This window comes from Bos taurus, chromosome 28 (assembly GCF_002263795.3).
Source record: "Bos taurus isolate L1 Dominette 01449 registration number 42190680 breed Hereford chromosome 28, ARS-UCD2.0, whole genome shotgun sequence".
NCBI lineage: Eukaryota > Metazoa > Chordata > Mammalia > Artiodactyla > Bovidae > Bos > Bos taurus.
Window position 1 is genome coordinate 32,176,811 of NC_037355.1, and position 17,589 is coordinate 32,194,399.

At 39.8% G+C, this 17,589-nt stretch overlaps 1 protein-coding gene and 1 pseudogene across 1 annotated transcript in view; one reads left to right on the plus strand and one right to left on the minus strand.

Annotated features, from left to right (window-relative positions):
- The window catches only part of LRMDA (leucine rich melanocyte differentiation associated), an 864,553-nt gene that overhangs the window by 675,493 nt on the left and 171,471 nt on the right, over positions 1 to 17,589 (plus strand). The window lies entirely within an intron of this gene.
- On the minus strand, positions 3,324 to 3,993 carry LOC530965 (large ribosomal subunit protein uL1-like; annotated as a pseudogene).

Here is a 17,589-nt window from a genome sequence, read left to right on the forward strand (position 1 = left end):
AGGCTTGGAGAAAATCACTGAAGATCAAGTTGGCTAATTGGAAATATCATTCTGGCTCTGGTTCTAGAGGCAGGATGACTATTTAGGGGTTTGGAGCAAATAATTAATACAAGAAGTGTTGGTCATTTACCAGGGTTTTCTTTTTTCACAATCTTAATAACCCCGAGATGAAATCCTCATACATAGCTATTTTTCTGTACTTGGTATTATCTTATTAGAAAAGATTAAAAATAAAATGCTAACTGATCTTACTTTCACAACACATTGGGACTATTGAAGGCTGAGTTTGTGCTCATTCTTACCTGCCAAGTCATTTCAGTAACACATGGTAGAAATGGGTGAGTGGGGACTTTCTCTAGGATGGCCTTCATAGCCTATGTTGTCCAGAGCAGATTTCATGCACCCCTAAGCATTCACTGCATCTTTTTCTAGAAATTCAACTGCTGCATTCAACCCATCATCAGGTCTGTGTCAGTCACTTTTAAAAAATCCAACATCATTAGAATGATTATACACACATTACAGCTATGTTTCATGGACTCACTGGGTTGAAAGTGTTTACCTAAGGTCAACAACATCATTTCCCTAAAGGACCATTCCTACTCTGCCTCAGATAAATCCTTTGCTGTTTTTAAAGTGCTTCAGGTTATAATATTCCACTTTCATGGCCAAAATTCTATTTACGGCATAGTGTTGACCGTCATGAGATCTCAAAGCACATTCATTATTATGTTGCCAAACTCTGTTTTCCAAGAGTAGAGAGTAAAGGCAGAGAGAAGTAAGATATGAAGGAGTTAGGTCAGAGATGGAGTCAGGGCCCTGGTGGACCCCATGGTCTCAGAACTTAGTACCAGGCTACAGGGCTAAACCCAGGCCTCCCAGTGTTCTGTTAGGGCGGGCCACTTCGGAGGCATGACAAATGGAACCCAGGCAGAGCTCTGCCAGAGTGCAATAGTGGAGACAGTGATGGAAAGCAGATGGAGACTCTGGCCTTCTCTTGGTGAGAAATCCAGTGAGGGAATGGAGAATGTTTGCAAAATCTTAGCGCTCCATTGGGACATCTCCTGGTGCAGTTACAAGTCACTGGCCTCTGTCTGCCAATGGTTTAGTTCGCTTTTGATGAAACCAAATTCCCCTTTGACTTTCTCTCAAAATTTTGAACATTTCCCAAATTTTCTTTGACTCGCTTGCTGGAGGCCTGGAATTAAAAATCCAGCACTAGTGTATGAGAAAAATAAATGAAATCTTGCATTATTGGGGGCTAATGGTTGAGTACGGTGCTTGAGGCTGTCTAGTTTGTGGTTTGCTCTTCAAATGGTATAATCCTTGGCTTGATACAACTTGGGGGTGTCATTTTATCTTTCCTTGTTGGTTTATGGGTGGGGTTGGGGGCCCTCTCTTCCTCCATAAATGTGCTTCAGAAAGACAATGGTTTCTTCTGATGTAAGTGTTCAGAAAAGAAGGCTCATACCCCATTTGTTCTCTGTTTCATGGTTATAGGATTAAATATTCAGCCTGTATATCATATATCTTTGGAACATGTCCAGCTTTTTTTTTTTTTTAATGTTCAGTGCAGTTCAGTCACTCAGTCGTGTCCGACTCATTGCAACCCCATGAATTGCAGCACGCCAGGCCTCCCTGTCTATCACCAACTGCTGGCGCCTACTCAAACCCATGTCCATTGAGTTGGTGATGCCATCCAACCATCTCATCCTCTGTCATCCTGTTCTCCTCCTGCCCTCAATCTTTCCCAGCATCAGGGTCTTTTCAGATGAGTCAGCTGTTCGCATCAGCTGAATGCCAAAATATTGGAGTTTCAGCTTCAACATCAGTCCTTCCAATGAACACCCAGGACTGATCTCCTTTAGGATGGACTGCATGGATCTCCTTGTAGTCCAAGGTACTCTCAAGAGTCTTCTCCAACACTACAGTTCAAAAGCATCAATTCTTTGGTGCTCAGCTTTCTTTAAGTCCAACTCTTACATCCATACACGACTATTGGAAAAACCATAGCCTTGACTAGATGGACCTTTGTTGACAAAGTAATGTCTGTGCTTTGTAACATGCTATCTAGGTTGGTCATAACTTTCCTTCCAAGGAGTAAGCGTCTTTTAATTTCATGGCTGCAATCACCATCTGCAGTGATTTTAGAGCCCCCCCCCCAAAAAGTCTGACACTGTTTCCACTGTTTCCTCATCTATTTGCCATGAAGTGATGGGACCCGATGCCATGATCTTAGTTTTCTGAATGTTGAGCTTTAAGTCAACTTTTTCACTCTCCTCTTTCACTTTCATCAAGAGATTTTTTAGTTCTTCTTCACTTTCTGCCATAAGGGTGGTGTCATCTGCATATCTGAGGTCAGTGATATTTCTCCCAGCAATCTTGATTCCAGCTTGTGCTTCATCCAGCCCAGCATTTCTTATGATGTACTCTGCATATAAGTTAAATAAGCAGGGTGACAATATACAGCCTTGACATACTCCTTTTCCTATTTGGAACCAGTCTGTTGTTCCATGTCCAGTTCTAACTGTTGCTTCCTGACCTGTAAACAGATTTCTCAAGAGCCAGGTCAGGTGGTCTGGTATTCCCATCTCCTTCAGAATTTTCCACAATTTATTGTGATCCACACAGTCAAAGGCGTTGGCATAGTCAATAAAGCAGAAATAGATGTTTTTCTGAAACTCTCTTGCTTTTTAGATGATCTGGCGGATGTTGGCAATTTGATCTCTGGTTCCTCTGCCTTTTCTAAATCCAGCTTGAACATCTGGAATTTCACAGTTCACATATTGTTGAAGCCTGGCTTGGAGAATTTTGAGCATGACTTTACTAGCGTGTGAGATGAGTGCAATTGTGCGGTAGTTTGAGCATTCTTTGGCATTGCCTTTCTTTGGGATTGGAATGAAAACTGACCTTTTCCAGTCCTGTGGCCACTGCTGAGTTTTCCAAATTTGCTGGCATATTGAGTGCAGCACTTTTATAGCATCATCTTTTAAGATTTGAAATAGCTCAACTGGAATTCCTTCACCTCCACTAGCTTTGTTCGTAGGGATGCTTCCTACGGCCCGCTTGACTTCACATTCCAGGGTGTCTGGCTCTAGGTGAGAGTATAGTTGATTTATAATGTTGTGTTAGTTGCAGGTACAGTACAAAGTCACGTGTATATACAGGTTATCACAGAACGTTGTGGAACATAGCCAACTTTAACAAAGCTCCACCTTCAACATTTTTCAGTGATCAGATAGGGATGCAAAATCAGAAATCCTGCCCTTCCCGAAGATCTAACACTGTGTTTTCTTTTTTTTTTTTCGATGCTTTAGTATGGTTTATTAAGCTGTGCCTTAGTACAAATGCTGGGGCTTGCCCATGGTGCTCTTAATGTACAAAGCCCTGATGTTCTGCCAATTTTTCTTTAGCAATGACACCAGGAAGTTGACAGCTAAGTGGATGTTGTACACAGGGTCCTCATCTGTCATCTTCACGTGGCCAACAGCCACTGCCAGACACAGCACCTTCTTCATCTGGAACTTGATCATGGACTTCACTTCATCAACTTTGGCCACCATGTTCTCATTGTGGGTCAGCAAGGAAGGGAACTTGCCAGACTTGTTCAGGCCTGGGCCCAGGATTCGGGGGATCTGCTTGATCAGAGACTCTGAAGCCAAAAAGGCATCATATTTCTTGGCCAGCTTCTTGACCAGTTTCTTATTCTTGTTGAGTCTTTTCAGTGCCTCAATGTCCATGTGGGGGATATCCACAGCCTTGGCATCATCACCATGCTGCTGGTCCCCCAAGACACACACGGAGAACTTGGGGCGGGGAGTAGACTTAAGCCTGACGGTGCCCGGGAAGCGTCTGTCCTTCTGAGGGTCATAGTTCTTCAGGCTGATCTGAAGCTCCACTGTCTCCAAAAACTTTCTGCGCTTGTGCTGGTTCCCGCACCACCTCGTAGAGGGTGTCACGGGAGACTTTGCTACTCATAGTTCCCTACGCTGCAATAACCAGAAAAGAGCCTAACACTGTGTTTTCTAAGTGAGAATTTGGTCTTTGACTCTTTAAGTATGGACAAGTGTCCTAACACAGGTTACAAAGCAGTGGATTAGCTGTTTGGAGAGCAAGGAAATGACAGGAAATTCAATCAGCAATGATGGCGCCTCCTTAGTCCAGTAACACTCTGAACCTGTACCATCTATAATAAGTGGTTCTGAGTCTTCTGTGATATTCCTGTGCCCACCAATGTCATCCTTCAGCTCAGCCAGAAGACCACTTCCCCCAGTCTTCCTCCCTCTTCTTTCTCTCATGCCACTACCTTTGCTTTGTTGCCAAATCTTAACACAGCAGTTGAGACTTGTTGCCTTTCTTCCTCCCTCTTGCCTCCTCTTTCCCCTACTCTCCCCACTCCTTCCCCATCCTTCATCATCTCGCAGTTACAGTGCTCGCCTGGTCATCAGTCCAATATCCCCTTCAGAGTCGTTGCGTTGCCGACTCCTTGTGATATCCACCCTGAATCTTGTCATCCCTTAGCTGTCACGCTGCTCTCCTGAGCTCCTCTTGCACCTACACCTGCTCCCTTTTTTTCTCCCCACATCCCTTCAGTCTGATCTTTCCATCTTTGAGCCCCGTCTTCCTTTTTCAAGAATTGAAACCCCTTTGGATCTTTGACCCTCTCTGTACAGGCATCCTCAGCGTTATCTTTCCAGCTCTCACCTCTCCATGAGCTCCAGAACTCCCCTGCCATCTGTTTCCCAGATTTAAAACTACAGCAAAGTTGATCTATTTTATGTATGGTGCATCCTCCTTTGTTAGTAAGTAAGCTCTCAAGGGACATAAATCCATATCCATGTTACTGTTTTAACCTTGGTGCCTAAACTCATGCCTGGAACGTGCTATTGCCTCAATACATATATCTTGAACCAATGGAATGAATGTTAGCTGCAACATTTATTGAGTACTTGTCTTGGAAAGAAAGTATCTCTCTAAGCGCTTAAGGTGATTAAGCTTAAATTGAGTGTTGTTTAGTCGCTAAGTTGTGTCTGACTCTTTTTGCAACCCCATGGACTGTAGCCCACCAGTCTCCTCTGTCCATGGGATTTCCCAGGCAAGAATACTGGGTTGCCATTTCCTTCTCCAGGAGATCTTCCTGACCCAGAGATTGAACCCATGTCTCCTGCATCGGCAGGCAGATTCTTTTATCACTGAACCACCAGGGAAGCCCAAGTTTGTTACTTCACAAAGACATGACAGGATCCCCTGAGACTGACACATCATTTGCCCAGTTTTTAAAACCAAGGACTGTAAAGCAAAAAGTCCCTGGGAAAGATTGAGGGCAGAAGGAGAAGATGGCATCAGACGATGAGATGGCTGGATTGCATCACTGATGCAATGGACATGCACTTGGCAAACTTGGGGAGATGCTGAGGGACAAGGAGGCCTGGCATGGTGCAGTTCATGGGTTTGTAAAGAGTTGGACATGACTGGGCAACTGAACAACAAGAACAAAGCAAAAAGAAGACAACTCTCCTGCTGCTACTGGTGAAAAGACATGACGTGCTTCAACACAGACTGGATAACCAACTCCAGCTTTTAATCACTGAATTTTGCTTGGAGGTCTGTATCTGATTTCTGCCATTTCCTAGCTATAAGAACTTGGCTAAACCTTTTAAGTTATCTGAACTTTTGCTTCCTCATATTAAATTAGTGATATTAAAAGGATACACCTCTGACTCCACAGTGTTTATGCCAACGTATGTTGTATACTGGTCTTGCCACTAGTACAACTCAGCATCAGTGTTATCCCTCAGATAAGGACCGTTCATATTTATGGATAGAATAGATTCTGCTAGGGTCTTGCAGAGCCATAACACAAAACAAAAACAATGAACCACAGGTGTTGAAGTTATGTGCCACTCTTAAAGAAACCTGTATCCCCACTGCCTTCTTTCATTACTTTTTCCATCCATCTATCCACCAGTCTATCAAATACTTACTGAAGTCCTACCAGTGGTAGGCCTGGGCTAGAGACACAAGGACAAAGGTAAATTCCTTTGGTGTGATGGAGGAGGTGGATGTCTGCTGGAATCAATGAGATAGTACAGTGAGGAGGGTGCTTTACCACGCAGGTGTGAACCGAGAGCTTTGGGGACCCTGAGAAGCATACATCTCCCTGATTGTGGTGTAAAGGAAAGCTTTATAGAAGGCTTGACACTTGACTGGATTCTAAATTATTAAGAGCTCTCTGAAGAACTCAGTTTCAGGAATAATATGAAAAAAAGAGAGGCCTCAACCATAGCTTATCATCCTATGCTTTTAATGGAATATAACTGAAAGATAGTTGTATAGTCTAAACAAGAAAAATTAGTATTGTTTGGAGTTCTTGGGGGAAGGCCATAGTAGGAGGACCTTGAAAGGGAACTTGAAGGGTTTGAGCTCGGAGAGACTAGAAGAGTTTATTCCTCTGGAATCTCCTCTGATGTCTAAGGTGGGTAACCCTGATTCCTGGCTGACACATGGCTCATCTGGTTGCTCCATCTTTGTGCCCCTTAAAGTCATCACTTAGGTTCACCTGCCATGGGTGCCAGAGAGGGCTCTGTAGGTCACTGCTAAATCATCAGTCTGGAAAATAACTGGGGAGGCATCTGCTCACCAGAATGGGACAGGGGCTGGAAATGGAGTCGTGTTTGGTTTGGAAACTTCAGGTTAATGAAGCAAGGCATGTGTCTGTAGCTAGGCAGCATAGGGAAGAACAGGAGGGTGAAACTTTATAAGCCTGTGGTTCTTTGGCTGTAGATCTGAAATAATCCAAGAAGACATGTATACTCTACCACCTCCCGCTGCTGGGATCCAGGGAAAGTGCAAAGGGCTCCATGTGTCTCTTTGTAACTTCTCTTTGCTGGAGGGAACAGTTGCACATGTTTCCAAGAAACTTGTCTGGAGACCTTCTGGTTTTTCAGGCTGAATAATTTCTATTCCTTGCTAGACTTCTCAAAGCTTCATCTGAGTTTTAGGGCCAAGGATTGACATAAAGACAGTCCAGAGTCTGAATGAACTTTCACGTGACCTGTTTAAGACCTGTCACAGGGATGTTCTACCCAGAAGAGCTTTAGCTTATCTGGGGAAAGAGAGATAAAGCTGGGTGCTGTCAGTGTTTGAGAAGTAGCTTAGAATAGAGGAAAAAGCTCTAGATTGGGAATAGGAGCCCTAGATTCCAGTTCTGGGCTTTATCTGTGTGACCAAGAATATATTTTGTCCCATATGTTCTGGGCTTCAATTTCTTTTGCAAAATGAGAGTATTAGACTAGTTATTTTTATACCTGTTTCAGTGTAAATAGGAGAAGGAAATGGCAACCCACTCCAGTATTCTTGCCTAGAGAATCCCATGGACAGAGGAGCCCTGGTGGGCTGCTGTCCATGGGGTCGCACAGAGTCAGACATGACTGAAGCGACTTAGCATGCATGCATGCATTGGAGAAGGAAATGGCAACCCACTCCAGTGTTCTTGCCTGGAGAATCCCAGGGACAGGGGAGCCTGGTGGGCTGCTGTCTATGGGGTCGCACAGAGTTAGACACGACTGAAACGACTTAGCAGCAGCAGCAGCAATGTAAATACTCTCAAATCTTCTTTGCCTGCTCTCTGTGTACAAGTGTTTCTAAAAAGCGTAAGTATGATATCTCCTGCACATTTTTGTCGCCATATGCACAGGCATTCCTGACTCAGCTATGGGCCCCACCTCTGCCATATGCTTCCCACACTTTGTCGGTTGGGCTGTCCTTTATGGCCCATCTCAGTGCAGCATACCACATGTTCTTTAGTGCATGAGGTGACTGACACTGACTCCGTGTCTTGTTCTATAGGCTGCTTCTTGAGGAATCTTGAATCCAGCAGCAAGCCCCACACTAGCTTTGTTCTGTGGAAGGGGAGGTGGGAGAGCAGGCTTCAGATCAGCTCACACATGCTTTATGAAGTGGTCCTGAGTGGGCCTTGTAAAGCAGCTGTTCTCTGCACCACACTGTAGTCTTAAGCCTAGACTTGGATAGAATACTCTCCCTGAACCAAGTCAGATAAACTCTGAGGCTCAGGAAGAAGCACACCGTGTTTGTCCATCCAAATGGCCATAAGGCCCGAGGATGAAGCATTAAACCAATACGGTGGAACTCTAGAAGGCAGAACCAGGACGGAAGCTTCAGAAAGGGGAAGATGTGTGGTTCTCTGAAGTAGTTCCACAATGATGCTTGCTGTGGAGTAGGATATAATTACTAATGAAATTAGTTTTCTTTTTTCTTTTTTTTTTTAATTTTTATTTTATTTTTAAACTTTACAAATTGTATTAGTTTTGCCAAATATCAAAATGAATCCGCCACAGGTATACATGTGTTCCCCATCCTGAACCCTCCTCCCTCCTCCCTCCCCATACCATCCCTCTGGGTTGTCCCAGTGCACTAGCCCCAAGCATCCAGTATCGTGCATCGAACCTGGACTGGCAACTCATTTCATACAAGATATTATACATGTTTCAATGCCATTCTCCCAAATCTTCCCATCCTCTCCCTCTGCAACAGAGTCCATAAGACTGTTCTATACATCAGTGTCTCTTTTGCTGTCTCGTACACAGGGTTATTGTTAGCATCTTTCTAAATTCCATATATATGCGTTAGTATACTGTATTGGTGTTCACACCAGTCAGAATGGCTGCGATCCAAAAGTCTACAAGCAATAAATGCTGGAGAGGGTGTGGAGAAAAGGTAACCCTCTTACACTGTTGGTGGGAATGCAAACTAGTACAGCCACTATGGAGAACAGTGTGGAGATTCCTTAAAAAACTGGTGAAATTAGAATAGCTTTCCCTGTCCCTGTTGGGGTTCTCATGGATATGTATCAATATTTTCAGAGATTTTAAGAGAATAATGCACTTGATTCAAGTCTCAACTCTACCACTTACATGTGGCTATGGCGAGTCATTTAACTTCTCTCAGCTTTATTATCTAAGATAATAAAGAATGTGTTGTGTGCCAGGTTGCGTCTTTCACAAGGTAGTAATGTGATTGAAAGAATATCATGTTTTTGAAAGTAATTGTAAGCAATATGTTCTTAACTGTTGGTTATGATTTATAATAGGTTAAGGACCACTTGGAGGATGTGCTCAGTACCATGGAACCTGTCAACAATAAAGTTAAAAAAAGAAACTCAATGTATACACAGTTTTGAAGTTCAGCTTCTAGAGGTTCACTTGGCAGATCCACGTGTTAAAGTTTAACAGTCCCTGAGATAGAGATCTAATAATTATAATGATACTTTGACCTCCATGATGGAGGCTACATTTCTATTTTTCTATTCTACCTCTGTATCTCCAGTGATCAGACATGTATCCCATTGGAATATAGTTAGGGCATGATTGACATGGGTGACGTGCGTGTGTGTATGTGCTTGTACTATCCACTCATGACTTTCTATCTTCTAGCAGTTTCCATAAAGTGATTAAGCACTATATAAGATGGAAGAGGCACCGTGCACTCAGGGTCATAATGTTTCACTCACTAACGAGCCAGAAAAGGATAATCCCACTGCTGTGTATTCTACTAGCCTGGCTCCCTTCTGCAGGTTAATTTTGGTAATGTGTCATATTTTCTCTGACTCAGAGGGATTAGCTGGGAAAAATACAGATTGTATAAACAATTCGAACTCCCTGGATATGATTTGGTATCCCTGTCTCTTTTCAGTCACAGCAGGGTCACACCTGCTAAATATATATTTTTAAACTAATTCCTTTTAGATCATTCTTTCTGAACAGCACAGTCATAATAGAGAAATTGTTCTTTCATATCTTTTTTTAAAGCATGTTTCATAGGTGCTCCTCTTCCAGTTTAAAGGGAGAGTTCTAATCACTGTGCTGCCTATTTTGCATTCATTTTTTATTAAATTTGTAAAGTGAGCTATGCAATATATGCAAAAATGCATAAATCATACTGCACAAGTTTATAAGTTATCATAAGCTATCCCTATCCAGATAAAAAAGTAGAATACCCTAACAGACTCCTCTCATGTTCTATTCTGGGCACTAGTCCTTCTTCCTCCTCAAGGGTAGTCAGCATTCAGATGTCTAATACCATAGATCAATTTTACTTACTTCTTTATTTTATATAACCAGAAACATATAGAGTATGTATTATTTTTGTTGCTGTTTTTGTTGTTGTCATTCAATGTTACAGAGTCTTCCATAATATTGGAATCCAGTATAACATTTTTTTCCTTTGCGATTGGTGCTTTTAGAGTCTTGTATAAGCAGTCTTGTCTACTCAAAGGTCATGAAGGTAGTCACCTATGTTATCCTTCAGAAATCTTATATTTTACCGTTATACTTAGAGCTGTAACATATTTGACACTTTATTTTCATGTATGATGTGAGGTAAGGGGTCAATAATTGATTTTTCATAAATATATCTGAAAAGACCTTTTATTCCTCACTGTTTTGTCATAAATCAAATGTCTGCATATATGTGAGTTTGTTTCTGGACTCTGTTTGGTTCCATTCATACACTTGCCTCTTCTGGGTCAGTGCCACAGTCTCTAAAATAGTACAGGTTTATAATAAGGCCTAGTACCTAGGGATATGTCAAGATTATATTGGCAGAGGATATGTGTATGTGTGGCTGATTCAGTTTGCTGTTCAGCAGAAACTAACAATATTGTAAAGCAACCCCACACAAAAAAAAACGGTTATATTTGCTATTGCATCTCTATACATATTTTGCAATCATTTTGTTTATTTTAATATCAGCAATAACAGTTAAAAACAATTTATGGGATTTTGATTGGGGTTGCTTTGAATCTATAGACTACTTTGTAGAGAATTGGCCTTGGAGTACAGAATGAAGCAGGGCAAAGACTAATAGAGTTTTGCCAACCCTGGTCATAGCAAACACCCTCTTCCAACAACACAAGAGAAGACTCTACACATGGACATCACCAGATGGTCAATATAGAAATCAGATTGATTATGTTCTTTGCAGCCAAAAATGGAGAAGCTCTATACAGTCAGCAAAAAAAAAAAAAAAAACAAGACCAGAAGCTGACTGTGGCTCAGATCATGAACTACTTACTGGCAAATTTGAACTTAAATTGAAGAAAGTAGGGAAAACCACTAGACCATTCAGGTATGACCTAAATCAAATCCATTACGATTATACAGTGGAAGTGACAAATAGATTCAAGGGATTAGATCTGATAGACAGAGTGCCTGAAGAACTATGGACAGAGGTTTGTGACATTGTATAGGAGGCAGTGATCAAGACCATCCCCAAGAAAAAGAAATGCAATAAGACATGTCTGAGGAGGCCTTACAAATAACTGTGGAAAGAAGAGAAGGGAAAGGCAAAGGAGAAAAGGAAAGATGTACCCATTTGAATGCAGAGTTCCAAAGAATAGCAAGGAGAGATAAGAAAGCCTTCCTCAGTGACCAGTGCAAAGAAATAAAGGAAAACAATAGAATGGGAAAGACTAGAGATCTCTTCAAGAAAATTAGAGATACCAAGGGAACATTTCATGCAAAGATAGGCACAATAAAGGACAGAAATGATATGGTTCTAATAGAACCAGAAGATATTAAGAAAAAGTGGCAAGAATACACAGAAGAACTATACAAAAAAGATCTTCATGACCCAGATAACCATGATGGTGTGATCACTCACTTAGAGCCAGACATCCTGGAATGAGAAGTCAAGTGGGCCATAGGAGGCATCACTCCAAACAAAGCTAGTGGAGGAAATGGAATTCCAGTTGAGCTCTTTCAAATCCTGAAAGACGATGCTGTGAAAGTGCTGCACTCAATATGCCAGCAAATTTGGAAAACTCAGCAGTGGCCACAGGACTGGAAAAGGTCAGTTTTCATTCCAATCCCAAAGAAAGGCAATGCCAAAGAATGCTCAAACTACCACACAATTGCACTCATTTAACATGCTAGCAAAGTAATGCTCAAAATTCTCCAAGCCAGGCTTCAACAGTACATGAACCATGAACTTTCAGATGTTCAATCTGGATTTAGAAAAGGCAGAGGAACCAGAGATCAAATTGCCAACATCCGCTGGATCATCAAAAAAGCAAGAGAGTTCGCAAAAAACATCTACTTCTGCTTTACTGACTATGCCAATGCCTTTGACTGCGTGGATCACAACAAACTGTGGAAAATTCTGAGAGATGGGAATACCGGTCCACTTGACCAGTCTCCTGTGAAATCTGTATGCAGGTCTAGAAGCAACAGTTAGAACTGGATATGCAACAACAGACTGCTTCCAAATCGGGAAAGGAGTATGTCAAGGCTGTGTATTGTCACCCTGCTTATTTTACTTATATACAGAGTACATCATGAGAAATGCTGGGCTGGATGAAGCACAAGCTGAAATCAAGATTGCTGGGAGAAATATCAATAACCTCAGATATGCAGATGACACCACCCTTATGGCAGAAAGCAAAGAAGAACTTAAGAGCCTCTTGATGAAAGTGAAAGAGGAGAGTGAAAAAGTTGGCTTAAAACTCAACATTGAGAAAAGTAAGATCCTGGCATCAGGTCCCATCACTTCATGGCAAGTAGATGGGGAAACAATGGAAACAGTGACAGACTTTATTTTTGGGGCTCCAAAATCACTGCAGATAGTGACTGCAGACATGAAATTAAAAGACGCTTGCTCCTTGGAAGCAAAGTTTTGAACCATCCTAGACAGCATGTTAAAAAGCAGAGACATTACTTTACCAACAAAGGTCCAGCTAGTCAAAGCTATGGTTTTTCCAGTGGTCATGTATGGATGTGACAGTTGGACTATAAAGAAAGCTGAGGCCGAAGAATTAATGCTTTTGAACTGCTAGTTCCCAAGAGAAGACTCTTGGGAATCCCCTTGGACTGCAAGGAGATTCAACCAGTCCATCCTAATATTCATCGGAAGGACTGATGCTGAAGCTGGAACTCCAATATTTTGGCCACCTGTTGCAAAGAACCAACTCATTTGAAAAGACCCTGATGCTGGGAAAGATTGAAGGTGGGAACAGAAGGGGGTGATAGAGAATGAGATTGTTAGATGACATCACCAACTCAATGGACATGTGTTTGAGTAAGCTCCGGGAGTTGGTGATAGACAGGAAGCCTGGCGTGCTGCAGTCCATGGGGTCTCAAAGAGTCGGGCACAGCTGAGGGACTGAACTGAACTGAACTGTAGAGAACTGATAGGTTTACAATATGATGTTTTCTAGTCCATGACCATGAGGCTACCCTTTTACTTATTTAGGTCTAATTTAACTTATCATGACAATATTTTATAGTGTGTGTGTGTGTAAAGGTCTTGTACATATTTCAGTGTTCAAGATTCATTCCTAGATATATTGCTTTTAATTTTTATTTACTTTTCATTTTGTTATAATTTCGTTTACTTATTTTTGGTGCTAGTATATTGAGATAGAAATAATTTCTCTGTGTTGATCTTGAAGCCAGCAGCCTTGCTAAATTTACTTATTTATTCTAAAAATTTGTAAAATATTTGCATTTTTATATGCAAAATCTCATCTCCTGTTAACAATTATTTCTTTCTTTCTAATCCTTATATCTATTTTTTTTCTTACCTTGTAGCATCAGTTAGGGCTTCAGTACAATATTGAGTAGAAGTGGTCTTGAATGATACCTTTGTCTCATGTTTAATCTCAACTTTTAATTCCACTACTAACTATATTGACTGATACATTATTTCTATAGCTACTTTTAACTAATTAGGAAAATCTATTCTTATTTTGTTGAGTTAACCTGAATGATTGTTGAATTTTTGTCAAATATCAAAAATTTGGATGCATTTTAGATTGTTTGCTTTTCTGCTTTACTCTGTTAATGTAATAAGTTATATTGATTTATAATAGACTTCATTTTTATTTATTTTTTTAATTTTATTTTATTTTTAAACTTTACATAATTGTATTAGTTTTGCCAAATATCAAAATGAATCCGCCACAGACTTCATTTTTAGAGCAGTTTTAGGCTCATAGCAAAATTGAGTAGAAAGCACAGAGAGTTCTCATTACCCCTAGACAGGTACAGCCTCCCCAACTATCAGCATCCCCCACCAGAGTGGAACATTTGTTAGAGTCCATGAACCGACACGATACATCACTGTCACCCAAGTCCAGAGTTTACATCTGCCTCCGCAGCATCAAACAGTAGAGTTTCACTGCCTGAAAAATTCGCTTTACTTCACCTATTCTTCCTTTTTGTCCCCTGCTGCTGCTAAGTCGCTTCAGTTGTGTCCGACTCTGTGTGACCCCATAGACAGCAGCCCACCAGGCTCCCCCGTCCCTGGGATTCTCCAGGCAAGAACACTGGAGTGGGTTGCCATTTCCTTCTCCAATGCAGGAAAGTGAAAAGTCAAAGTGAAGTCGCTCAGTCGTGTCCGACTCTGTGCGACCTCATGGACTGCAGCCTTCCAGGCTCCTCCATCCATGGGATTCTCCAGGCAGAAGTTCTGGAGTGGGCTGCCTAATCCTTGACAAAGGTCGATCTTTTTACTATCTCTACAAATTGTACCTTTTCCAGAATGTGGTATAGTTGGAATCATATTAAATGTAATCTTTTCTATTAGGCATCTAATGGTTTCTCACTGGGGCTTCCCAAGTGACGCTGGTGGTAAAGAGCCTGCCTGCCAGTGCAGGAGAGACATAAGAGATGCTGGTTTGATCCCTTGTTTGGAAAGATTCCCTGGAGAAGGAAATGGCAACCCACTCCAGTATTCTTGCCTGGAGAATCCCATGGACAGAGGAGCCTGGCAGGCTACGATCCATAGGATCGCACAGAGTCGGACACAACTGAAGCAACCAAGCATGCAGTGGTGTATCATTAGTGTTTAATTTTCAGTTCTCTAATGACATGATGATTAACATATTTTCATGTGTTATTTGCTATTTGTGTATTTTTTTTTTTTTTTTTATGAGGTGTCTGTTCAGGTCTTTGCCCATGTTTTAAATTGGGTTGTTTTTTTTCCTTGTTGCTGAGTTTTAAGGGTTCTTTGTATATTTTCATTAACAGTCCTTTATCAGATATGTATTTTCTAGATATTTTCTCATAGTCTGTGCTTGTCTTATTCTCTTGAGGAATTACATTGATTTTAAACATTACAGTAACTTGCATTCTGGGATTTGCCCAAGTTGACTGCATTGTATTAATACACAGATCCACACAGATATATATATATATATATATATATTTATATATACACATACAGAATTTACTGATAATATTATGTGTATAAAATTTGAATCTTTGTTTATGAGATGAATTGTCCAAAATATTTTTCTTGTAATTCTGTTGTCAAATATTAATATCAAATTTTGCTATCTTCAAAAAAGAAGTTGTGAAAATTTGCTTTTCCATTCTCATTTTGTATAACAAATAATTTTGTTATGATTTTGAAGACTTCACATAAAATTGGCGTTATTTTTTCCTTAATTATTTGGAAAATTCATGGCTGGAACCATCTAAACCTGAAATTCTCTTTGTGAAAATGTTTTTAATTATAGACTTGATTTCTTCAAGATACAGAACTATTCTGATTTTTATTGTGTCTGGTTTGGTACGTTTTTTAAAAATGTATTAAAATGTCAAATTTATTTGCATTAACTTATTCACAGTATCCCCATCTATTTGGGGAGCTCTGTATTGATGTCCCTCTTTATTTCTAATATTATAACTTCATGTTTTCTCTATTTTTCTCTTGAAAAGTCTTATCCTTACCCTCATACCAGGATTTCTCATTTAGCAAGCCCTCTTTAAAAACCCAACTTTTGGCTTTGTTGATTATTTTCATGTATATTTTATTATTAAAAAAAATTTTTTTTTTTTACTGTTTTCTTCACTTTAATGAGCTTTATTTGTTATTCTTTTTTTTTTTTCTTGAGATGTATAATTTGATCAGTGATTTTTAGCTTTCTTCTTTTCTAACATTTGTGTTTAAGGATAAAAATGTTCCTCTAAGCATGGCTTTAAGTGTATCCTACAAATTTTTTATGTCATATCTGCATAGTCATTCAGTTCAAGATCTGTTCTAATTTCCACTGTTTTGCTTGTTTTTTTTTTTTTTTTTGGCCCTGGATTATTTAAAGTTGATTGCTTAATTTCTAAGCACTTAGGCATGCTCAGTTGTTGTAAATAATTTCTAGGTAATTCCATTTTGGCCAGAGAATATGCTCTACATTATTTCAGTCTTTTCAAATTTGTTGACACTTTCTTTATAATCTGGTGTATGTTTGCTTTGAGTGAATTTTTTGTATTGTGCAATATCTGGAATTTTTATAAATGTTCTTCCAATATTTATGGGTATGTGTATGTGTATGATTGGTTTCTTAATCATACTATTCAAATCTTTTCTATGACTCCTGAATTTTTCTTTCATCTACTGAGAGGTCTCTGACTTCCTGCTATGATTTTGGAGTTGTCTCCTTCAGTTATGTCAATTTTTGTTTCATGTGTATCTTAGATTATTTGATATGTATAAATTTAGAACTTTTACATCTTCATGAATAACTGACTCCTTTATCCTTATACAACTTTATATTTTTAGTAGCATTTCTTACTTTTAAATCTAATTTACTTAACATTTATATGTATGCACTTTCTCTTATGGTTAACATTTTTATTATATTTTGCCTCCATTCCTTTACTTTTAAATTATCTGAGTTTTTATATTTAATTTCTTAGTTTCTTATAAGCAGCATAGAATATTTTTAAGTCATTGTGAAATTTTCCTTTTAATTGCATTATTAGCCAGTTTAACATTTGAAATAGTGACCTCTTAACTTATATTTAATATAAGTTCCTTCTGGTCCATCCTCTCTTTTCTTAATGATTTCTTCTGTTGTGTCTACTCTTCTGTTAAATATATCAACTGAATCCTTAGTGTGACCCCTTGTGTTTCACAATTGAATTTTCATTTGATTCTATTTTATAGTTTTCAGTGTTTGCTAAATTTATGTTTTGTCCTCTAATAACTTTAAAATCTGTAGCTGACATGTTCAAGTCCTTGGCCAATTACTCCCACATTTGAGTCTTTGGTAGGTAGCTCTGTACTTTTTTTTTTTCTGGATTTGGGGACATTTGTTTTTGTCTCTTGGTATGCACATGATATTTCATAGAATATCTTATCCTAAGTGCAAAATTATGGAGCTCATTGGAGATTGTGAGTAGTGTTGTTTTCCTCCAGAGGAAATTTATTTTGTGTCTGGGAGACAGAGCAGGGAAAAATCCCCTCAATCCAGTTAATGATGTAGAAGTTAGGTTACAAACTTGGTGAGGCAAGATCTGTTTCTAGTTACCCCTCCACCTGTGATACAGTTCTTCAGAGGCCCAACTGAAAGTCCTGGATATCTATCTGCACTCCTTCTTTCTGGCAAACTTCATATTTAATTCTGTCCTTCAAGATCTGTAAGATTGTTAAATGTTTGGTTCAGCTTCTACATCTTTCAGTTGCAGCTTAAGAATTGAAAATTGCCTCAGGGCAAAAGTAACCCTGGGTGTCAGGGGTGTGTCTTTGTATTTCCATCTTCTGTACTTCCTTTCCCTCCAGGATTTAATGCCC